General features: G+C 42.3%; 1 long non-coding RNA gene across 2 annotated transcripts in view; it reads left to right on the plus strand.

Moving 5' to 3' along the window:
• The window catches only part of LOC138923288 (uncharacterized), a 43,580-nt gene that overhangs the window by 10,428 nt on the left and 8,210 nt on the right, over window positions 1-24,942 (plus strand). Inside the window, exons 3-4 of one of the 2 annotated variants that reach the window (XR_011436732.1) lie at window positions 22,332-22,623; window positions 24,590-24,727. This is a non-coding gene — a long non-coding RNA (uncharacterized lncRNA). The remainder of the gene's footprint in view (window positions 1-22,331; window positions 22,624-24,589; window positions 24,728-24,942) is intronic. The other variant, XR_011436733.1, reaches the window with a different exon arrangement.

Raw genomic sequence — 24,942 nt, forward strand, 5'->3', positions numbered from 1 at the left:
GTTAATGCCCTGGACATTTGAAATTATCCTTTATGTCCTACAGGAAGCTTCTAGGACAGACTTTGTTTTTCTCAGACAAGAGGCCTGGGGGAAAAATTTTCAAAGTGTGAGAGCCCCAAGGCCCCGATTCCAAACAGCAACAACATTTGTAAAAAGCTTAGCATATCCAAACCATATTCACCCCTGAAGACTTGCCCGTCTTCTTGGTGAAGGGGTCCTCTCCTCCCACCCTCCATCTAAGGTCCCAGTGGCCTCCCCACTCCCTCTCCGCGCCCCACCCCCCAACTCTATAGAAATCTCAGTCCTTTTTTTAAGGGGAAGGGGGAAACAGAGGACACTTCTCTTGTGTTGTTTTACTTTTTCTGTTGGAGGATTCAATAGACCCAATTAATAATGCCCTGCATGCCCAGCAAGTTACAAACTAATTGAGAAACCAGACAAAATAAAAGGGCATATGGAGACCAAAACAGCATCTTCATTACTGATAACTTTGCTATTAGAATAGCAGAATTCACTGCCTAGTCCCCATCCCAGGCAGCGCTGGGGAAGGTGCCTCCCCATAGGTCAGAGCCTGCCCTTACACAATTTATACCACAGAGGGGCAGAGCAAAGCAAGTGCCTCCTGTGGGCAGCCTGGCTCCCAAGGGGAAGAGGAAAGGAGGGAGCTTGGTTCCGTGTGCCCATTTCTCCTTCATAGCTCTCCGATTAGAGGATGTCCCTCCTCTTCTCTCGAGAGGGCTGAGTGGAGAATGGAGATTAGCGTTACCTGCATGGACTCCCTCCATGTGAGACGAGCCCTCCAGAGTGGGAAGGAAGTCCTCCTGCCTCCCCCGACATTGTCTTGTTCCTCTTCTGTATATGTCTGGTCCCCTTGATGGAATTATAAAGCAATGGACCACAGGGATTACGTGTTGTCTTCTTTTGATGTTTTCTCCAAAGTGCCCAGCACTATACTAGGCATATTATGGATGTTCAAAAAAACGTTCAGCACAAAGAACTCAGGAACAAGGGACAGAGAGAGGGAAGAAGGAAAGGGGAAAGGATACGATGATGATTTGTAAGTGTATTTTAAGGATGAGTGACTTATAAGTGGTTAAGGGCTCTGACTTTGAAGACAGATGGCCTGGATTCAAATCCTGCTTCTGCCCCTTTCTGGCTCTATTACTCTGGGCAAGTTGCCTAAATTCTCTCATCTGTACTTACCATAGAGGGTTGTTGTGAGCTTGAAATGGCTTTTGGCCTATCAGGGGTTAGAACAGTGTTGGCAAACCATGGCCTGTGGTCAATCTGACCTGATGCCTGTTTTTGTAAATAAAGTTTTATTGGAACCCAGCCACACCCATTCATTCATGTATTGCCTACAGCTGCTTTCACACTACAATGGCAGGGTAGTTGAAACAGATCTCACAGCCCACAAAGCCTGAGATATTTACTGTCTGGCCTTTATAGAAAAGGTTTGCTGACCAACCCCTGGCTTAGAACACAAGAGCTCCATTCTTTATCTCTGAGAAGTAGAAGACTCAGTACATGTGTCACCTTCTCTTTAAAGTAGTCCTCAATTCTTACAACTAGACATTGGTACTCCCTCCCTTGTCTCATTCCATAGCACTTCAAACCTGCTTCTACGGCACTGTTCACTCGGTGTTTTCTCATTGGTTTTGGCCTCCTCCATTGGACACTGAGATTTTCCAAGTTGGGATTGTGTCCTATCCATTGCTGTAGCCTAGTGCCTTGGACAGAACTGATCCCCAGAAAAATGCTTGCTCAATTAACACAGTCACCAGAAACATAGGAACACACAATATAAACCCTCAGAAATAAAGAACGATAAACCTACCAAGTGACAAAGGCTAGAGCTCTGAGGAAGCCTCTCTGGACTTTGCCCCCATAGCTGTGACTGAGGCAGATTTTCAAGTCCTCGCCTCTCTCTGCCTCTTTACCTCCCCGTTTTATTTCTCAACGTCTGGTTTGCAGTGGCACTGGAATAGCGGCAGCTCTGTCCTCATTGATCGGCCAGCGATCTACAACTGGCGTCCCTTTTCGTTCCTTGTGGGGTTGTCAGCTTCTCTTCAACACTTGGAAGTCCATGCAGAGACATGGCAGCCAGGAGGGCATCGGTCCTGGGGCAGATGCTCCCTGTGGGAGCTGAGGAATGCTCCCACCCTTCATTCCACAGCAGGTGTGCGGGGGCATTCTTATCATGCTTCCTGTAGAGCTGCATCTGCTCCCGTTTTCAGAGCTCCTGATCATTCTCACGACAAAATGTTAGGCTATATTTATCTGTCACATCACCAAAGCTGGCCTTTGAAATGTCTGGCCAGGAAATGTTAAAGCCGTGCTGTTAACAAGCTCAGTGACCTTGGCACCTTCCTGATCCCTGACCTCCTCCTCTGTAAAGGGAGGGGAGATGTCCACAAGGCCCCCCTGACTCTAACATCGAGTGCCTCTACAAGGTCACATGAACCCTCGGTGCTAGAAATTCCTTTAAACTAGATTAGCAGCTGGTTCAGGCATTGACTTACTTGAGGGGCAGGTGGCTGGACCCCACCACCTGTGAAGTCCCCTGCCTGTAGGATGCTGACCTTTTGTCCTCCCACTGACAAGATCTTGCCCAAATCCCCAGCTTTCAGGTGAAATTCCTCAAAAAGCTCTGAGTAGCCTGAGCTTTCCCAAGGCTGCTTGGGGCTCAAAGGTGAAGTCAATGTTTGCCTCCAAGAAAGAATTCATTAGCTGCTATTGCCACTCAGAGCTGTTTTCTCTGAGCAGGAACAGACTCCCTGGAACCCCACAGGTCTCCAGGTCAACAGCTTAACATGCAGAATCGGCAAACACCAGTGGTCTGGTCCACCAAAACCAGCAGGTAACACGTCAGCTTCCTCTTCCAGCTCCGTAGTCTGGCTGCCCATGAGGGAGTGGCTGAAAAGTAGCTGCCATGTCTTGCCCATGAGACCCGGGCCCCATCAGACATCAGATGATAAATCTCAGATGGAGCTGGAAACTTGAATATCTCTCCTGGGCATTTTGGCATACTCGCCCTCCAATATGACTTGAAAGAAGAATTGGGTTTTTTTTCTTATGGCATTTTTATTCCCATGGGAATCAGTAAGTAGAAACGTATTTGTAAAGTAATGGGTAAAAATGATTACTGGGTTTTTAAAATGCTCTTTCTGATGTTCCAATTCACTCAGTAGTGACAGTTATACTGACAGCCACACTTATTCATGATCTAGAGAAATTTTCTTTGCTTAATACTGTCTTAAGAACTGTTTGAAAAGTACCATCCCTTCTATGGTTTTCCCCACGGTGTTCAGGGCCTTTGTGGTGTTCAGCCACAGGAGCTGACAGTGTTTTAGCAAAGTCGGCTCTTGATGGAATTCCGTTTTGGGCACAGAAACGTCTCAGGATAGGCATAGGGGTCTGCCTTCTTCAGATAAGTAGGCCTCCAGGAATGTCCTAGGAAGATGACACTGACCCAGGGTTGACTACTGTAGCACATTTCTCTGGAACAGACTTTATTCTGACTGGGGAAAGGCCACCAAATGAGCTCTTTTTAATTAAAACCCCCTGAACCTTACTTATTAAGACTTTGGCACACACTGACAGTGGAATTTTCCCGGCATGGTCCTTTAGGGAGCTACCTAGATGACTTTGGCAGAGAAATGACATATAAATAACATTTAGGATTATTATTATTGGGCTAGGTTCTCATCCTGTGTAACTCTCTGGGAATTCTAATGCTCAGACTTGCGTGTTATAAATACTATATCCTCCACCTTCCCCCAAGGGAACAGGGGATGAGTTTGTGGAGGGCTGTGTGGGGTTAGAAGAAGGTGTCCTTTGGAAGATCCATTAGTCGAGTCAGTTTGAAAGTCGTTCTGCGCATGATTAAATAAGTTATAATAAATTATTCCCTATTTCAGGTAATTCATTCATTCACCAAGTCTCCAGGGAGGTAAATAGCAGGCAGGTTTTACACCCATTTCAGGGATGGAAAACAGATTGAACTCCCAGTGGGAGATGAGGTTACAGAGCAAATGACACTGACCTGCCACAGAGTAAGAAACCAGGACCCATCACAGAGAGGCTATAACCAGATGAGACACCCTCAGGAGGCAGAGAACAGGGGCAATGGACTATTCCTGAAATTTGAGAAGAGCTTCTATTTAGGAATGCTGGTCCCAGATTCCAGGCTGACAACTGATTCACTCAGGAAATATTTGAGTCTACCATGTACCAGAAACCATCCTCTGTACTGTTCTGGGCTGATGAAGAGGACAGGCGGCAAGGTCCTTGCTCTCGGCAGGGTCAAATGCTAGGGTGTGGTGTGGGGAGAGACAGAAGATAAATAAACAAGAAAGCAAACAAAGAGATAAGATAAATTCAGAGAGGTGAAAAATTATAGTCAACAAAACAGAGAACCATGGTGGAAAGTGACCGGGGAAAGGTAGAACGCTGGAACCTGGACAATTCAGATACAGTGAGCGAGGGAGGCTTCTGGAAGGAGGTAGCATTTGAGCTGAGATCCAAAGGATGAGAAGCAGATAGACCTGGGAAGATGTCACTTCAAAGCTTTCTAGGCAGAAGGAACAGCAAGTGCCAATACCCCAGGGCAGAAACATGATTGGCATGTTCCAGGGGCAGAAAGAAGAGAGGACCTGATGTGGCCAAGTGAACAAGGGGGAGAGTGGCAGGGGAGGTAGACAGGTGCCAGCCCACCTCAGAGGCTGTGGTAAAGGATTTGGATTTCATTCTGCAAGCACGGGCAGCCCTTAGAGGGCTAGAAGAGACTACCAGTTGTCCCCTATAGCCATTCTCCCCTTCCTTTTAGTCCTAGAACCCTTTTGTTTCAGCCAGCAAATGCCACTCAGCTTGAAAGTACACTTTCTAGCTGTCTTTGCATTAATATGTGACCACGTTATTAAGTTCTCATCCATGACATGTGAGCAGAAGTGATCTGTGCAACTTCTGGGCCTTGCTCTTAAAATGATTGGGCGTTACTCTTCCCCTCCTCTTTCCCCCATCTCAATGACTGGAACATGGGTGTGACTGTAGAGCCAGCTTTGACTTTGGAACATGAGGACAGCACACTATGGCATGGTGAGCAAGAAGCGAGAAGGAATCTGGGTCTCTGCGTGAACGTATGCAGCTTGGCCACCTATCTGCCCTGAACCAGCCTCCTTCCTTTGTTTGAGCCATGGTATTTTGAGTTTTTGTTACATCAATCTTAACCTAATACAGAATGATTTGAGCAGGAAAGTGGCATGATCTGATTTATATTTCAAAGAGATCAATCGAGCTGCCATGTGGATAAAGTATTGGGAGGGGGAAAGAAGAGTGGATCCACTGAGACCAGAGGCCAGCTACGAGGCCATTGCAGTAATCCAAACAAAAGATATTGATGGCTTAGAGTATGGTAGCCACTCTGCACCCAGAGAAGTGAATAGATTTGGGATAGATTTTGGAAGTAGAACCAAAAAGATTTGGGCATGGATTGGATGGCTGGGAAGAAGATTGAGGAAAGAATAATCAAAGTAACTCCTAGTTTGGGGTCCTCTGGTGATTTTCCCATCTAGATGGGATCTGAAGACAATAGAAGGTGGAGCCCACTGGAAGGACATTGGAGCATCTCTGCCATGGCATCTCTGGCATACGAGCTACCACTGAGAGAACAAACTTAGAGATGATCCATACCACAGCTGTCAGTCTAATAATCTTCTGTAGAGACACAGATATCATGCCCTACATTTGAGTTGAAAATACTTAAGATTATTTTAGTTGCATGCAACAGAAACCAACTCTGGCTAGTTCAAGACATAAAAATAATTTATTAGAAAGATTATGACACAGCTCACAAAACGCAAGTATAGTCCTTTAAAAAGGACTAGAACTGAGGACTACAAGATGACAGGAGCCAGACAATACTCTTAGCTCTTTGTCCTTGAACAGATCACTTTTTCTGATTTTCCCTATATACGATGATGAATGATGTCTCCATGGCTTCTGAGTTTATATTACTTCTAGCAGATAGACTAAACCAATCTAGACAGTCAAAGTCTCATTTCTAAACCCCTGGGAGTGAGAATTTAACTAGTCCTGATTGGGTCAGGGGTCCAATCAACTGTAGTCAGAAGGACAGGACCAAATAGTTTAAACATGACTACCCACCCATAAGGAAAGAGCAGGTCATAGCGAAAGGGGTCTATGCGAGCTCAGCAGACATCCCCCCAAAATCCCTCTCTAACAAGGTTCATATTGAACACGAATACCAGTTTCATGAAGACGCAGCATTGCAGGGTTCAAAAGCCCCTTTGAAAGTACCTACCTCTCATATGGAGCTAAATTGAAGTCTTAAGCCTTTAAATATCTTTCTTAATTTTAAAGATATCTTGCACAGAAGATTTCGTGGCTTTCCCTGGGGACCATTGGTGGGGACTCAGAATTTTCACAGACACTTTCTTTTGTTTCTCACCTTTGTGCTTACCACAGCACATGAAAAACTATTCTTGTTTTCTCCTTGTTAAGAAGGGTGTCAGCTGGTCACAATTCTGCCCCTCAGAAGAATCCTCCAGGAGGGGACAGTTCCAGTGAAGCTGGCCTGGTATGGATGTGGATTCTGTAGATGACTGGCCTGCATGTGACCCTGCTGTCTCAGAGGTTTGTCTAAACTAGTCCTGAACAAATCAGAGGGCTCTGGACCTTAATTTTTTTTTTTCTAGAAGCATCTATTCTACAAAACAGTGATGCCATCTTCCTCTTCCCCTGCCCAGTCTCACTCATTCTTTATTCCCATCCAGGGCTCCCTCTCCCCACTTCTCTGAATAAAGTTTAAAATTGAGCTATAAGAATGGATATAGCAGCTCTTTATCTGTCAGAGAAAGATTAACTAAGCCTAGTTATGGGCCTCAGGCAAAGATAGGGATGCAGTCTGCCTCTTAAAGGCTTGATTGGGAGGATTTTATTGTTATTATAAAGATGCACTTTCTTTTACAAGTTTAGAGCTAGGTTTTTTTCTTCTTTTAGTTGCAGGAGGTCATGTGCTTTTTTTTTTAATAAGACCATTTTTAGTTTTAAGGCTAAAACTTAACCGCATGTGCAGTAAGGACTATGGGAAGTGAGTGGGGGCCGTGAGGAAATCTTTTCTTCTATCTATACAGGGACTCAACATCATGAGCTGTGTGCCCCTTGATAATCCACTCAGGTCACAACCTTTCTACCACAGACAGACCCACAGCAGGGGTCCAGATACACTTTTCCAAATGGTAAGGCAATGAAAAAATAACCTTTTGATATCCTTTCTATTACCCGATTCCTTTGACTTTTTTATTATGCAACTAACAATTGCAATCAAACAGATATTATGTATAAAAAGTGCTCTAAAAAATATACTATCATTATTTTTATGGGTTTTAAATTTTCATAGCAGAGTTTCTGCTCGTGGTGTTTCTAGCCAGTTATCGTCATCTCTACTCCCCTTAACCAATAACTATCACATGCTCCTGCTTTTTTTCCCACATTTTTTTATTGTGGTAAAATACACATAACATAAAATTTACCAGCCTAACTATTTTTAAGTGTACAATTCAGTGGCATTAAGTACATTCACGATGTTGTGTAACCATCACCACTATTTTCAGAACTTTTTCATCATCTCAAATTGAAACTTTGTACCTATTAAACAATAACTCCCTGTTTCCCCCTCCTCCTAGCCCCTGATAACCTCCATTCTGCTTTCTGTCTCTATGAACTTGCCTATTCTAGGTACCTCAGATAAATAGAGCCCCTGCTTTTTGGTCTGCTCTCCAAATCAGGCACTGTGCCTCCCCCGCCACACCCTCTTACAAAGGCCAGAGGTCATCCATTCTAAACTAAACCTTATACTCTCTGACCACCATCTTATGTAATCCTTATAAAACCTTGCAAGCTACATATTAGCAAGTCCATTTTATAGTTGAGGAAAACGAGGCTCCTGCAGATTAGATCACAAAGCTAGTAAGCGGCAAAGCCAGGATTCCAGCAGGTTATCTGAATACCAGTTCCTGCTTTTAACCATTATGCTTTCCTCCCTGCCCTACTGACTATCAAAGTTGTGCATCTGCCAACCACTTGGAACACAGAAGAGCTGTCCTCCAGATTCTTGCCAAGGATTAATATCATGGCCTCTATGTTGTCCAGACTTTACACAAACCCCAGGCTGGGAGAAATGTTCTTTATACAGGATGTACACGTACTTTACTGAGAGCCCGTGTAGTATGGCGGTTACATGTCCAGGCCCTGGAACCAGGCTGCTTGGGTTCAGCAGCTGAGTGACCTTAACCAGGTTACTTAACTCTCATGATTCAGTTTCTATTTCTGTAAAATGGGGATGATGTCATCAACAACCCCCTTCTCTCTGTTACTCCATTCTGCCATCTCAGCATCCGCCTCATTCTAAGGCTGGCTCGTGGGAGCAGATTGCTTCCAGTGACAACCAGAGCTTTGTGCTTCCTATTCAGATCTAGAAAGAGAAAAGGAATAATAAGCTTTTCTTCATTATACTTGGGCCAACTCAGATCTCACGCCCACCAGTTGCCAACAGAGTCCCATCAAAGCCCCTCTTGGAGCTGAGGATAGAGAGTGGATGCCTATATAAAACCTATGTTCTCAGAAAGACAAGAGTAACCTCAACAGCTTCAAATCTCTATGTCTCAAAATGCAACGCAAAAATTTGGCAGGCAAGTTCAGGAGTTTCACTTTCTCCAGATTAAGACCCTGTGGATGCAGCCAGATTTCCAGGAAGTTGTATATATGAAACATTGTTTTGACCCCTCTTGGAACCACTGTCACTGAATTGCATGTCAGTATTATGCTACGGATGCTACGGGTCTCTTCTTCACCCCATAACAGTGTTTGGAAAAAAATAGGCTTTTCCAGAACAACTTGCTTGATTTCAGTTTATGGACAATGTGAAACACATATCTAACCATATTTCCTTCACCTTGGCCTCTAAGCATGATAGATTCATGGCTTATCTCAAGGAAAAAGTAGAACTAATTTTTCTGTGCTAACTGTATACTTTGTTTATTATCTTTTCAATAGTTTCCTTTCCCCCAATTCAATTAATTTTTTGTATTCTATGTAAATTTTTATCTACCCAATTTATTTATGGAAAAAACATGATAGTAATAAATAAATACATTAAATCACCCAAATATGGGAAAAAATATTTATACTCAACCTCAGCATAATTAATAGTTAATTTTGAAAAGTGAAGAAATATAAATGTTCAGTTAAGGGAATGACTGAATAAGTTATGGCATATTCACAAAATTAAATATATGCAATTAAAAATTATGTTTACAAATAATTTGTGATAAAATGAAGAAACTCTTTGCCTATAATATTAGCTTTAAAAAAACAGCAAGCAAAATTGAGTATGAGTCTTCAGTTTCTGACAAGTCAGTAAACTAGGTTAACACAGTCTCTTTCCAACCAAAAGTTAGAAAAGTTAGATTAATTGTTTTTGAAATAAATTTAAATGCATAGCTAGAAATAAAAGGGAAAGGAAAGGAGAAAGGTAATGAGGGAAGGAGAGAGGGAGGGAGGAAGGAAAAGAGGACAAAAGGAACTCCCAGGTGACATAAATAAAACAGAGATTGAAAGCCAGGGATGGAATTGCTTGAAATCATACCATGGAAGTTCAGGAGAACATCAGATCCAGATATATTCTCTGACAGCTAAGAGCTAGGACTTCAACACCCATGTTGGGACAGAAGCTAGAGCTCTGAGACTAGACAAAGTGGGGGTGGTTTGAACTGAAATCTCTGCATAAAACCAGAATCCTTCCTCCTTGAATAGTGGAAATAGAACCCATTGGCCCAGAAAAGCACCAATGAAACTTGTCTCTTCCCATGATGGGAAGGGGGAGCCTCCAGATGCCTCTCAAGCCTCTTACACACAGAAATATAACATCCAAATGTATTTTACTCATAGGGTGGTAATACCAGGGTGAAAACCTAACGACAACTTAGCCCCAGATTGGTGAAATTTGGGAAAATCATGCATAAAATCCAGTCTGTAAAGATACTATCACAGATTGACACGAAAGTAAATAAAAGGCAGTGAAGATGTGTAAATAATCTAACCAATCAAAGCAGATGGAATAAATAGAAACTTTTTTAAAACTTTTAAATAAACAGAACAATCTAGACAAATTAAAAGATAAATATGTTTTAAATTATCAAATAAAATGAAGAATAGATACATACTAAATGAATTAGATACTATAATATCAAAAATCTAGTCATTGAAATTAAGAACCCAATGAAACAGCAGATTAGAATCAGCTAAAGAGAGAAACAGTAAACTGGAAAACAAATATGAGGAAGTTGCTTAGAATGCAGCACAAAAAACTTAGATGAAAAAGATACGGAAATTTTAAGAATTTAAAGGGTAGAGAAGACAGATATCTAAGAAGAAACAATAAATAGACTGATGTCTCATCCACAAAAATAGAGACCAAATACAGTGGGATGACATCCTCAAAGTATTCAGGAAATATAATTATCAACAAGGAAATGTATACTTAGAGAAACTATTGCTCAGAGTAAGGGCAAAACAAAGTGAATGAAGACAAATAGAGCTGATTGCTCACAGGGTCTTGTTGAAAGAACTACTGAAGAAAGTTATTTGGTTGGAAATAAACTGAACTTAGAAAACAGAAGTGACACACATAAAGCATTGTGGAGCAAATAATTTGGTAAATGCAGGGGTAAATATAAACAAGCATCCACTGTAGAAACTATTAAAAAAAAATAAAAACATTACACATAATAAAAATGACTAATTTTAGGGAGTTTAAAAACAAAATCAACTCTAAATATTAGATAATGACATGGATGATCGACGAGAGTTGCCAGAGTTAAAGTACTCGAAGGCCTTTGTACTGTCTCAAGGAAAGTAAACGTGTTGATTTAGTGCTAGCTTTCTTAAACCAAGTACACAGGCTAAAAGTTCAAGGGTGACCACTAAAGGAACAGAAATAGAACAAGTATTTCCTAATATATAAATATTCAAAATAAATACAAACATATTAAATTTGCCCATTAAAAACCAAAGATTATCAGATTGTTTTTAAAATATGCTTTATCTTCCTAGTGGATTTTTCTTTCCATAATTAAGTAATGTTTATCTTTATCCCTACAAATTTTTTTGGCCTTGAAAGTTACTTGTCTAATATAAATATAAATTCCAGTATCTTGAGTTAACCATTCACGATGTTTTAGAATGTTCCTTAACAGCCTTTTAAAATTAAATAAATATATGCAGTTTTTTCCAGAAAGGCTTTTAGTTAGAAAAAAATGTCCATTTTAATATGTGAATAATGTTAATATCCATAACCTTTTGATTTCTAGGTCTCCTCCAACAATAAAAAAAAAAGCATTTATCCTCCTAGACAATGGGCAATATGTTTCAAAAGTAGAATATTCTTAGTCGGTTTTTGGTAGAGGCGCTTTATCAAGTTAAGGAAAGCATTTTCCATTTGTAGTTAATGGCCAGTTTTTATTATGAATGATGCTTTAATTTTATACTTTTAAAACATTAGAAGCTTTACAAGGTACCTTGTTATTCATCCCAAGTTCTATTCAGCATTGTTCTACAGAAGGTCTTATCCAACAGAGTAAGACAAGAAAAGGAAATCAGAGTAAACGGAATAAAAAAGAAGAAACAATATTGTCGTTATTCACAAATAATATGCTGTTTTGACATAGAAAATCTTCACATTAACTGTTAGAATTAATAGGGATTTCAGCAAATATGCTAAATACAACCATCATACAAATGCAAACTAATGTATCATTAATATTGCCCATGTCAGAAGGGATAAATCCACATCACATTTATTAGAGCAGGTCTAGAAATAAAAAGGTAGTTTTGATTATTTACTATTATTTACATTATTTACATACTAACATGGATATCCTTTAAGTCAAAGTCTTTTTTGGAAAAAAATTTAGCACATGTGTATATCATTTCTAGAGGCCATTAGGGAACATTCCAAAATGTCAAGAGTGGCTGACTCTAAGATGTAGAATTTTTTTGGATGATTTCTAGTTTTCATCTCTATAATTACCTGTTTTACAAAATTTCTACAGTAAGTAGTACTGTTTTACAATCTGGGGGGAAAATATGCTTTTTAAATTTTCTTTATTGAGTTCATAATAGTTTACATCATTGTAAAACTTCAGTTGCACATTATTTCTTGTCTGTCACCATATAAGTGTGCCCCTTCACCCCCTGTGCCCACCCCTACCCCCCTTCCCCTGGTAACCACTGAACTAGTCTCTTTGTCCCTGTGTTTATCTTCTACATATGTGTGAAGTCATATGGGAAAATACGTTTTTTTAACAAAAAAATAAAGGCATTGGAGCCAAACCTGTACAGCACCTATCCTATACTTAACTACCACCTCCCTAAGGAGGCATTCTAACTAGCCAGAGAGTTCTTGACAATCCAAACTACTTTCTGCCTCATTCATTCCATCTCACTTTAATCCTCATCTGAAAATAAATTTTTTTCTCCATCCCTTAGTAGTACACATTTTAATTTCTCCTACTCTGCTTCCTATGGCTTCAGATCAAATTATGTGATATATTTTGGCCCCAAAGAGCCTAGATTATAATAACGTCTTTACCTAAAAACGCCATATCTCACACTTCCTCAGCCCTTGATGGATAGCATGGCAGAGAAAGAGTGAACAGGGCCTGCTTTTAATACACACTATAGGCAATTGCTGGAGTGGGAAGGTGTGCCAGTGTCTAAAATTCCACCATTAAAACCTTTAGGTTAAGTCTGGCCTTCTCTGGTTCCTTTTTAAAGATTTACTTCTGCTGGAAGGGACTAAGACATCAAACAGTTCTCCTAAACAACTCTCCTTCATATATGGAAGGGAGTAGAAGAGACAGACAAAAGGAAAAATACAGTTTCTCAAAATCTGCACCAGGACCACCTGATAAGTGAGTTCCCATCTCTTGCTGTGGCAGAGAAGGATCTTGGGAAGATCAGAAAGGAGACTGGCTCACCAGAGCTGACTTGTTTCATGATTTGGTAATATACCTTCTCCTAAGAAAGACTTTATCAGATTATTCTGCCAGAGTCTGTTCTGTAGAAACTATTATGATCCAATTTTTCAGATTTTGAACAAAACCTCCCACTCTTCCCTCCAAATACTTGGCTCATAAAAGTCAGAGAGAAAACCCATCAGGAAGCCTCTTTTGCTAGGTAGAAGTTGCTAGGGTAGCGAAACTTCCTGTGTACCCTTCACTCCAAAGCAAGGGACCTGTGCCGAGGACAGCGGTAGGGCCAGTGCAGAGCCTTCTGCCCAACCAGCAGCCCTGGAGGATGTATTGCCAGCTCTAGTCTCTCACTCAAACCCCCTGTGGCTTGGTCCAACACAGTTCCTTCCTTGACCTGTTCAGGTTTGTGTTTAGGTTGATTAGTTTACAGATTCCCATCAATAGGCATAGAGGAGACTGAGAAATCCAGAAACTCTGAGTAAAACCTGGGCATCTTAAGTGATCTGAATTTTTTTTCAGGCCCCACAGGAAGATTAAAATAACTACATTTTTAGTCTGTCACATAGCCATTCAATCAGTAAATGACAATCGAGCATCTATGTGTTAAGGTCCCTGCTGGGCCCTGGGAGTTGGGAGAGGATACAGTGCAATCCTGTTCCAAGAGATTAGGTGTCTAGAAGGCAGACACATGACGATAGGTAAATAACCATGAAACAAGCAGCAAAAGAAAAGTATCATGAGAGAGTTCCAAACCAACTTTGTGGCCAAGTTCTAGGGTTAGGCGGATGGGTTGGAATCCTGGATCCAACACTTCTTGTGTGTGACTTTGGGGAATAACATGATAGTCGACATTTATTGAGTATGCTCTGTATGCCAGGCATTGTACAAAGCACTCTAACATGTATTATCTCATTTAACCTGTATAATAATCATAATAACCAATTGGAGGCACTGTTACCATTTTATAGAATAGGAAACTGAGGATTAGAAGCAAATGCTAAGATGGAATTTGGGGTGCAAGGTGTTTATTAGGGATAAACACCTGTGAAAGGATAGGGGAAAAACAGGACCTGGCAGAGGAAGAAGATGAGCTCTGATGAAGGCTGGGCAAATCCTCACCCGGGGAGCTCTGGAGCTTGAGCACTGCCTCACGGAATGTCCCACGTTCGGCTGCAATGACCAGGCATTGTACACTCATCTCATTCAGTCACTAGATGGAGGCTGCCCCTGGAAGGACACAACCTCCAGTAAGGCAGTTCGCTACAGCTGAGGGAGACCCCAAAGGAGCTGAAGCCAGAGGCTGTTTGCTGACTGCTCCTCCACAGGCGGGCAGCAAACCGTGAGCAGCGTCTCTCTATGTCTGCCCCAAGTACCTACCCTGCCAAACTGTTATAAGGATTAGAAATAACATGTAAAATGTTTGGCACAGAGTAGTTGCTCAATAAATTGTGGCTTTTGTTTTCCAACACAGAACCTGAGCAGGAAATGTGTCGTGGTAACTCCTGAAAGATATGACACAAACACAACGTTGTTCACGTTGATTGGACCTTAAAAATCTGTTTCTCCCCTCCCCTGTCCATGGTCAACTGATTCTGAGGCTCGCCCCAGCTACAAAGTGCATGCAGTGGTAGAGTGATGTGGCCAAAGAAACCGCCACTCACGGATGCAGATGGCGCTGTGAGAGAAAGGAAAGCCTGGACTGTGGTGTGATTTTCTTAAAGTAATACATATGGACTTGTTAGTTTTGTGAGCATTTCGTGGAAATATTTTGTAGGGATGGTTTCGAGAAAAAGAGTCTCGGGTGGGTGGCAGGTCGTTTGTTATTCACCAGTGAGATGGCACACAGCGAGGAGGTGGTGGCAGCAATTTTGGGATCTTCATGGAAGCTGAGCTCTGTAGGAGCCAAAGCAGAGTCTGTGGTCAGGTTGAGAGGAATAGCGATGGAACTGTAGTTACTAAGCAGGCCCACACTTTCCAATTACTCACCATGAGATCTGTTCTTAAAATTCAAAAATGACAATTGAGATGACGAAGAATGAGCCTTTGGAACATGCGTCTCACATCAGTAGAAGAAAATCTGGCTGCTTAAGGCCGTTGACCCAGTCAGTCCAGCGGAAGCTAATTACCTTATGTGGATGACATTTGGAGACCACTGCTAATCTGCCTATTATTTTTAATTAGGAAAAAGTGAGAGTCAAGTATTTTCTGATTTTTATGTCCTTTTGTTCACATGTGTAACCCACTTCACACTTTTGTAATCATTCCTCGCAGTTACTGGACTCTGCCCCCTGTCAGAGCAACTTTGGGGACTGTAGGAACACGTGACCTATACCCTCAGCCTCTACTTCTTTTCCTTCCATCACTTTCTTAACTCCTTTGGTATGGATTCTGCCACCACCATGACAGAAATCACTCTCATTACGGGTACCAACAGGGTTCTTTGGGACAAACTCTCAATGTTTTTCAAAATAGGACCTTTGAAGCACCTAGCATCTCATAACCATTCCCCTTGCAGAACTTTTATCTGATTTTCTGACAAAACTAAGAATAGCAAATAAATTTTAACTTGAGTGACCACTCTCACCAACTGCAATTGCTGCCTGGAGTTTTGCATTCAGAAGGAAATTCAAGTTACATCTAGGATGCGGTCATTGATTAATATGCCTGTCACAGGCACCAAAAAGGAAGGAGGGGCATGTGTTCCATGCATTCACCTTCCTGTATCACATATCTTGTTTCTCCACATTTCTTTTTGGTTTCTCCTTTTCTTTCACTATTTAGGCACTGTTGATTTATTCTTTTTTGACCCCTAATGGGGTCTATCTCCATTGCACATTGTGATAGATTCATTGAGAGCATGACTGTCAATGAAACGATGTGTAGAAAGCCTCTTATATTGGATTCTGAATCAATAATAATGATTATTATCATCTTAAGTTGTTGTTGTTTAATTCTCTCCTGAGATTTACCTCCCCAGATATCTCAGGTTCTTCCTTTATGCTGCTTAGTTACTACCTTGACTCTCAAGTCTACTATTCCAGCCCTGACCTCTCACCAACTCTCCAAGAAAGAGGAAGACAAGGTAGAGAATGGGAAGCAGAAATCCATGCAAAGCACAAGCAAAAACAAAAACTTAGGGAAGACGAAATTATTTTCTTCTCTAGGAGTTTGTCCATTTGTTTGTTTTCAATCAAATCAAAAAGCCTTCCAGGAAAAAAAATGATTTTGAAAATAACTCTGTTTTTGATACCTCTAGCAGAGATGTGATTCCTCATCCCAGAGACTCTGACCTCTGGCTTCACAACACAACTACCTGATTACCTGCTGCTTCACTTTCTTTCCTATCTCCTGCCATCTTCTCACCCACTGGGAGCCTCTTTCGAGTGCCTCTACCAGGGTAGAAGAGCCAGATAGGAAGAGAAACAGAAACACAGAAGTACTAGTCGATCAAAACAGAGAGAGGAAGGAAAACGAAAGAGGAGGGGAAGAAACGGCCAGCAGTGGGCCCTTCTCTCCCAGAGCCCAAAAAGCCTCTCTCAGCCTCCACAACCCTGACCTGCCCTGGCTCTGGAGACGCCCAGGCGCCATCTTGGCCAACCCCTTGTGGAAGGACATTCTGCCTTCAGTACCTATTTCTACCCTAAGGATGAATTTTGCTTTTTCACAGGATATCTGCAATCCCACCTTTTCTTTGCCCTCTAAGCAAGGGGACCTCAGGAAGCTTTATGTCGGTCAGAGACGGGGCTATTGCCCCATCTCCTTGGTTGCCAGGATTCCCAGGGAGATGTGCGTCAGCTCCACTGGCTCCTTAGTCGGCCCACACCACCTCCAGAAAAGAAGGCCTTTCCCTCTGCCGTGCCCTGAGGATTCTCAGATTCTAGCAAATGAAAAGGAGCCCCTCCTCACAGAAAGTTAGCCACTCCTGCTTGGGTTGGTTTTCCAACCACCAGTGCTGAGGCACTTTCTCACTCAAGAGATTGACCTTTTTCACAGAGGACAATTCAACCCTTGTTTGGTGACCCGCAGGGGCTTCCTTCTGGGCCTGAGAGGTGAAGCTAGAAAGTGGCCCCCCTCCCACTGCTGCTGGCCTCTTGAGAATGGGGCACCCAGGGTAATGGGCTCAGCCTTAGGGATCGTGCTCACAGGCAAAGGCCCGCAGCCTCTATGAGACCTGCACGTGGGTGTAAATTCGCAAGCAGCCCAAGTCTAAAGCTCTCAGACCCCCAGCCCCCATCAAAAGGAAAACTCTCCTGACCATAAATACATTAGTTGCCTTGCCACATTAAAGTACACGATACAGAAATCCACCAGCCATCCCGAGCACTGCCATCCTCTGGGGCCTCCCTTGCACAAGGGTATTTTATCCTTCAATGAATAAAAAGATACGCCAATTGCCTAAAATTAAAAAGTGCAGTGGGATGGGTATTTCCCAGGAAGGGTTCTGAAGCTCATGCTTTATGGGGTGGAGACCTGAAAAGCCCGGCTGTGGGATTCCTGTCTCTGCACCTTAGTGATGCTCCTTCCCCACGGGCCCTTTCCGCTTCCTTGCTGGTGGCCTTTCTTCCATGGTGGTCCACAAGGAGGATGCTGTGCCCTGTGTGGCACGTGCTTCTGAAGTTTCCACTGTCCACATCAGGAGACATGCTGAAGCACATGGACTCTGCTCCTCCCCTCCTGCTGGATTCTTCTTGCCCCTTGCCCAACCGTCTCTCAGAATCTCCAGCTAAGTGGAAAATGTAAGGAGTTGCTGTGGAGACAGGCCAGCCCTGACCTCTAAGACCCAGCCTCATCATTACTAAGTTCAGAAGACGCTGTTCCAGCTAGAGCTGAGAGCGATTTTCCCAGAAATGTAAACAGACGGCTAAGACTGGCTCTTCCCATTTTGCTCTTGGAGGAGCTAGAAACAAGTGCTGGGAAGATCTGCATTTTAAGGAAAAGATATGAGTTTTAGGGGAAAAGAAGAAAATAAAGTACACAAAGCAATGTGACACTTTTGTCCCCACTCACCTCCTCACACTTTGTCCCTGGGTGGGAAAAGTGGGGAAACAACTATACGAATCCTCCATCGCAAGTCTGAAACATCAGCTAAGCCAGCTACGTAATTTGCAGGGCCCAGCGCAAAATGAAAATGTAAGGCCCCTCGTTCAAAAAGCAGGAGAAAGGGCTTAATTATAAAGCTTTTATCTTTCTTCTGCCGTCTCTCTCTCATCTTGACATGGAGTTTTTTATTTGCTATTTAATGTTGTTCTAAGTAAAGAAAAATTACAATTTTAAATTATTAGCCTGAATTTTACCAGTCTACTTTATACTGTGCAATGCCAGTTTTAAATGCAAATTTAAGAGCATTTAACTCGTATGTGGAATCACTGAAATGACACAAGTCGTATTTCATAGCTTGCACATGCATATGTATTTCGTTCTTTCCAGAACAGTGGAAACACTGCACAAAACTAACTCAACTGTTTTTGTTTCTCTTCTTGATCCACGCACATTTTACCAACATGTTCCACCTTTGGCTTCTGATGGGTAAGGAAGGACCGAAGGGGAACAGAAGCATGGATTGCTTTCTCTTTCCCTTTCCTTCTATGTCATCATTTTCAGCTAAGTGGTTGGTCAACACAGTGAAATATCACGAATAAGGAGCAATATGATAGGCAACACATGCACCTTGTACTCGCTTTGAATCTCCCTCTAGTCCCACGCATGCATCAGGGGTCCGCCCAAATGTTGTGCTTAAGGGGCATCACAAATGTTATATGCAAATAGAGCAGGAAGAAACGGCAGACACGCATATTGAGTATCTATCGTCTGCTCACGTGCATGCATTACTTACAAAACACAAGTTCAAAGATAAAACGATGAAGAATTTCAAGACAGTGACAGCAGAGCACTAAATGAAGCATAGGTCCTTCTGAGCATGGAGCCCTCGTGACTGCTCAGTTCACACACACATGAAGGATCAGAGAGAAGATGCCCTGAGGTGCCATCTCCTGGCTGCAGCTAGGAGGGGAAGCACTGCAGGCCCCTCCCACAGCACTGGTGTGGGACAAGCCAGAGGGACAGTAGCCACCTGCACTTGGACATGAAAAATCCCACCTTAAAAGCAGCATGGAAGGGATAAATAAACCTTTCAGGCTCCAGAAAGTGGCCTAAATATTAGCAGGGAGAACGCATTGACATGCCAGTTTCAGTACACTGCCTAGAGGGGCGAGGGAGGGAGCCTCAAAGGGCTGCCTGGTTCTCACCCACAGAGTCAGGGCAAGCGACTGCACCTCCAGAGCCTTACCCTGGCCAAGGACAGAGCTGTGAAGGGGATGAGACTGAATTTGCCTGGAAGTCACCAGATTGGACTGCTTCACTGGCACCTGTGTGTTTGACATTGCCCACTAGGTGGGCAAGCTGGCATCAGTCAGATATTAAAATCAGAAAGCTCTGTTATCATGCACCTCCATCTTGCAGATGGTCATCATTTGTGAAAGCCCCATCCTTTTAGACCTCAGTTGCACACTCACTGTGTTGCCAGGTGCTATTTCAAGCACTAGAAACACTTTCATCATCTCATTTAAGAAGTACCCTGAGGTACAGCTGAGGCTGGCCCAGTGGTGTAGTGATTAAGTTTGCGTGCTTCACTTTAGCGGCCCAGGGTTCACGGGTTTGGATCTTGAGCATGGACCCACACACTCCTTATCAAACTGTGCTGTGGCGGCATCCCACATACAAAATAGAGGAAGATTGGCATAGACGTTAGCTCAGTGACAATCTTTCTCAAGCAAAAAGAGGAAGATTGGCAACAGATGTTAGCCGAGGATCAATCTTCTTCACAAAAAAAAAAAAGTGCCCTAGCACCCTGGAATTTTGCTTCAAAACCCTTATCCATTTTGTCATCATACATGTATTTGTATGATTATTTTAATTAACGTCTGTCTTCCCAGCTAGACTGAACTGCCTGAGGGCAGGGACCAATTCAGCTTTTGTTCAGTGTTGTGTCTCTGGCTACTGGCACAATGCTTGGCAGGTTATACCCCTAGCAGGGGTGAGGGGACTTGAGAGGTATTCGTGGCAGGTGGCTTTGGCTTGGTTTCACTCTCCTAGAGCTTCTTGTCTCCTTTGGATCATGGCGCTCTTGGAGCACCTGGTGCAAACCACAGAAACTAATGCATATACATCAAAAGTTTCAGACTCCTTGAAACCCATCCACCAACCCCAACTTTGAGAATCCCCAGACTATACAGTTGGACTTCCTATTTTCCCAACTGACATTTTTAGGGGCATTTCTCCATGACATAAAATTTTCCCTAAGTATCACTTCTAAGGGTTACAAAATACAAGTTATATGAATCTGTCATAATTTACTTAACCTTTGTCCTACTTTTCTTTTTCCTTTTTTTTTTTGAGGAAGATTGGTCCTGAGCTAACATCCATGCCCATCTTCCTCCGCTTTATATGAGCAACGCCTGCCACAGCATGGCTTGACAAGTGGTGTGTAGGTCTGCACCCAAGATCTGAAACCACGAACCCTGGGCCGCCGAAGCAGAGTGTGTGAACTTAGCCACCAGGCCGGCTTCAGCCTTTGTCCTACTTTTGCATTTCCATGTTTCTGACCATCTCCTATCTATGGAGTTCTTGGGATGGCATTATTGGTTGAAAGATTCTTAATATATGGTGTCATACTGCCTTACAGAGAGACTGTACACATTTATATTCTAATAACGTGCCTACGCTAGCATTGAGTTGATCAGTTTTTAAAATGTTCTCACTTGATAAATAAGAAAGAGCATTTAGTGAGTATTTTCATTTTTCCTTCATTAGTCTCTAAGAAAGCTAAACATTTTATTAAGGTATTTTACTGCCTCTTCCGTAAATAATTCACAAAATTTTTCCTATTGTTTTGAAGCTTGTTTTTTTCTAATCAATGTGCATCAGCCTATTAAGAATATTAATCCTTTCTCATATTTGTGGAAGGTATTTTTTTCTCAGTTGTCTATTTTAAATTTGATTTATACTGGTTTGTCTTTTTTACATATTTACTGAACTTTTAAAACTTTTATGAGTCAAATCTATCTATTTTCCTTAGTAATTTTAAAATTATTTTTATGCTTATAAAATTCTTTTCTATGTAAATATTTAATTACATGTGTACTGCTATTTTAAAAATTCACCTATTTAAATGACTTGAAAATTCTTTTAGTAGATGCTGTAAGCTGGTTCTGTGCAGGCATTTATTCCACTAGCTGAGCTAGCCAGTCTTCCCTGTGATGCCAAATGTTGCATCAGTGGTGGTGCAGCACATACAAGTGTTCAGGTCATGGATACACAAAAGCAGCACATCTAAAGAGGTGCCCTTCACATCGAAGACGTTGTAGATTTGCTTTTTTTTTTTTTTTGAGGAAGACTGGCCCTGAGCTAACATCCGTGCCCATCTTCCTCTACTTTATACGTTGCATGCCTACCACAGCATGGCTTTTTGCCAAGCGGTGCCATGTCCACACCCAGGATCCGAACAGGGAACCCTGGGCTGCCAAGAAGCAGAACATGCGCACTTAAGCGCTGCGCCACGGGCCGGCCCCAGATTTGCATTTTTATGATGACAGTTTCCTGGCAGGTGGCAGTAAGATGTCCTGTTCTAATAGTCAGTATACTATGACAATTTTCCAGCAGATGAAAGTAAGATGTCTTGAGCAAGAGTGGCTTTTCTAATTCTCACAAGACACCGTAGGGACTAGTGCCTGGTGGGCCAAATGAATCCATGCTTCCCCACATCTCACTTCATGCTTAGCAGCTAAATGACCTGGAGCTCTACCTGATTAGATGTTTCCACAAAACACACACACACACGAAATGAAATGCCTTTCCCTCATGAATATGAAATCAACAGGCCCTCCTGCATCGGCCGCTTAGCTTCTTTCCAATACTAAAGGCCTGGAGGAGTGTTTGATTTGCTTCAACCTGAAATATAACCACGAGGGCTCTCTCTATTTTCTCTCTCTTCTAATAAATAAGGAAAGAACGAAGTCCTCTCACCAGTTCTAACAACCGGCCTTCCAGATGGGCTTCCACGCCCCCGAATGAATAAACGCTGGGGCGGCAGCACGCAGATTAATTACGCAGGCTGTAATCGCCGCAGCAGCCCGCTCGGCACTCTCCAACGAGGCTGAAAATGATTTGTGCCACCTGTTTATGGCTCCAAGCGCCTGCCTCGGGTCCTTCAAGTATTCTATTAAAAACTTTTTGATTAACTTGGTCTCAGGGCTAACTTTCTGTTTGTTTGTTTCTTTGGAGTGAATAAATAGAAGTTCTGTACCTTTGTGCCTGGAGGGCCGCCCGGGTAAATCACCAAGAAGCAGTCAAGCCGAAAACCACCAGGAGCGCGAGTATTACTCTCAGAGCTGACGTTACCTACGAGACTGAAGATTTGTCTGATTCGTAAAAACTCCACTGCACAGGTGTGCGGAGTGAAACTTCCTCATTTATTTCAAGGACGTTTTAGCTGTCAGGAGCTGGGAAGAAGGTGGCTTTGTTTTTCACAAGACTGCGATATTTTTCACTGTTGGACACCGAGAGGTGATTGCGTGTATGTATATATAGACACATCCCCAGTTTGGACCCAAATCATAATAAATTTATGTGCTATTTACACATGGCTTTAAATCATTTCACTAAGAGAAGTATACAGCCTAGAAACTTAACTGCTCTTTCTGGTGCGTAAATGGCCACCTTTTTGAAAAAGAGCATGGCATTTAGGGGAGGGAGAAGCAGCCTCCACCGTAACCAGCAAATGAATGACGATAGCATGTTCTCGCCTAGCAGTTAAGAAAAGTGCCCTTCCATGCATGGTCTCCTTTGATCTTCGTAAAATCCCTGTGAAGTAGGAAGAACACGGATTAGCAGGCTGAATTTATATATATGTGTATATATGTATATAATATTTATACTTTATATATGTTTACAAATATTGTAAATATACATATATGGAAAAATTGATGTTTAGCAAAAGAAGGTGACCTTCTCAAGTTCATGAAGTTTGTAAGTGTTCCAAAAACCTAGACTCTGGGGATCATGAGAGTAAGTAGTCCAGTGGTCTTTCTAATATTCCATGTTGACTCCATAAGCCATTAAGGCTTAATCATCCACTACAGGGTCGTACTGTATTTTAAACATTTTGGCATACTACGTGATTTCCTAAGCCTTGTGCAGCTACCGGAAAGTTATGTCTCATTGTGGATTTGGGCCTGGGTTGCACTCAGCGCCATCACAGATGGGACTAGAGTGACAGGTAGACTTATAACTGGGCTCCTGGCAGACATCACCAATCAATCACTGCACCCTTTCTCGTTGGCTGATGTCTGGGATGAGACAGAAAAAGAAGTTGGGCTAAGTCCTGTGTCCTCATAAACCACAAGCACGGATTGATCTCAAAACATACTACCCTTAGATTCCCAGGCTGTCAAAAGAATAATCCCTCACTTTGCTTCATCTTACTCCTACTTCCTTCTGAAATTGGAATTCTTACTGAGAACTCTTCTCAAGGCAGTGTTCTAAACAGTCCTCACCAATGGGTGAGAATCAGCGTGGAGGAAGAACCTAATTGCCACCACAGCTAAGTGTTCCTAAGTGTACTGTTCTTGATTATATTGATTACTTATATATTGACTACATTGCTTTATTCCTAAGCAAGTCTTGCCACGACCTAGCCACACCCCACGTCACTAGATCTAGGGCACTAACACACGAAGCCTCTTAGGGCATAAAACCTCTGACTGTCCAATCCTGCCACACACCCTGCAGGGCTTGAGGGAAAGCTGTGCTCAGGTTCCTGGCCCATCGGTTTGCAAATGAATATAAGACAGATAACTACCTCTCCCCACGAGACTCTACTGCTGTAGGTGGAACTTTGAAATGACAAAAGAAGCATATACCTCTCACCATCCTGGCCACTGTGTATCAAGCTAATCTCTCTCTTTTTTTTTTTCAGTTTTATTGAGATATAATCGACACACAGCTCTGTACCACATAATAACATATATTGCAAATTCATTACCACAATTAGTTTAGTTAACATCCATCTCCTCATATAATTATAAAGAAAAAAAATATTTTTCCTTATGATGAGAGCTTTTAGGATCTGCTCTCTTAGCAACTTTCAAATATGCTATACAGCAGTGTTAACTATACTCATCATGTCATAAGGCTAAACTCTTTTAATTTCCTCATAGTGCTATTGATTTGTTTGAATATTTATTGTCTGTCTTCAAAAAGTAACATGTAAGCCCTTTGAAGGCAAGGAGGACTTTGTCTTATTTCCTGCACAAAAATAACACCAGGAATGTGGTAGATCTCCAATAAATATGTGTAGACAGACTGACAGCAGAAAAAAGAGGCAAGAATACCAATTTTTTCCATGCACATCGGGAAGCAAATCCATTTCTAAGTGTAGGATTTTACAGGGAATCCTGAAATCTTGTGACATTTGAGATAATATTATACATGTCTGAGCTTTTAGGAATATTCTATCTATTTATTTTCTCATTTTTATTCAGTCAGCAAGTATCGCTGAAACACCTATAATGTGCCCAGACATCAGCCTGGACTTCGCAGAAAGACCTCAGCCGAGATGGAAATCCCCAGAGCAGCATAAGAACGGACCCAGCCTCCCAAGGCTCTTGTCATGGATCAGGGTAAAAAAATGAGCTTGGGCTAAGCCTTCGTGTTCTCATAAACGACAAGCACGCACTAACTTTGGAGGGTTCTCCTAGATTGTCAAAAGAATAATCACTCTGCTTGATGTTGCTCCTACTTCCTTCTGAAATGCCTCGCGGCTTCTACTGCATCTCACAACTGTCACTGAAGCTCAGAAACGGGAAGAAGCAACTCTCTTGAATTCCTCTCTTCT

The sequence above is a fragment of the Equus caballus genome, chromosome 2 (assembly GCF_041296265.1).
Source record: "Equus caballus isolate H_3958 breed thoroughbred chromosome 2, TB-T2T, whole genome shotgun sequence".
In the NCBI taxonomy this organism is placed as follows: Eukaryota; Metazoa; Chordata; class Mammalia; order Perissodactyla; family Equidae; genus Equus; species Equus caballus.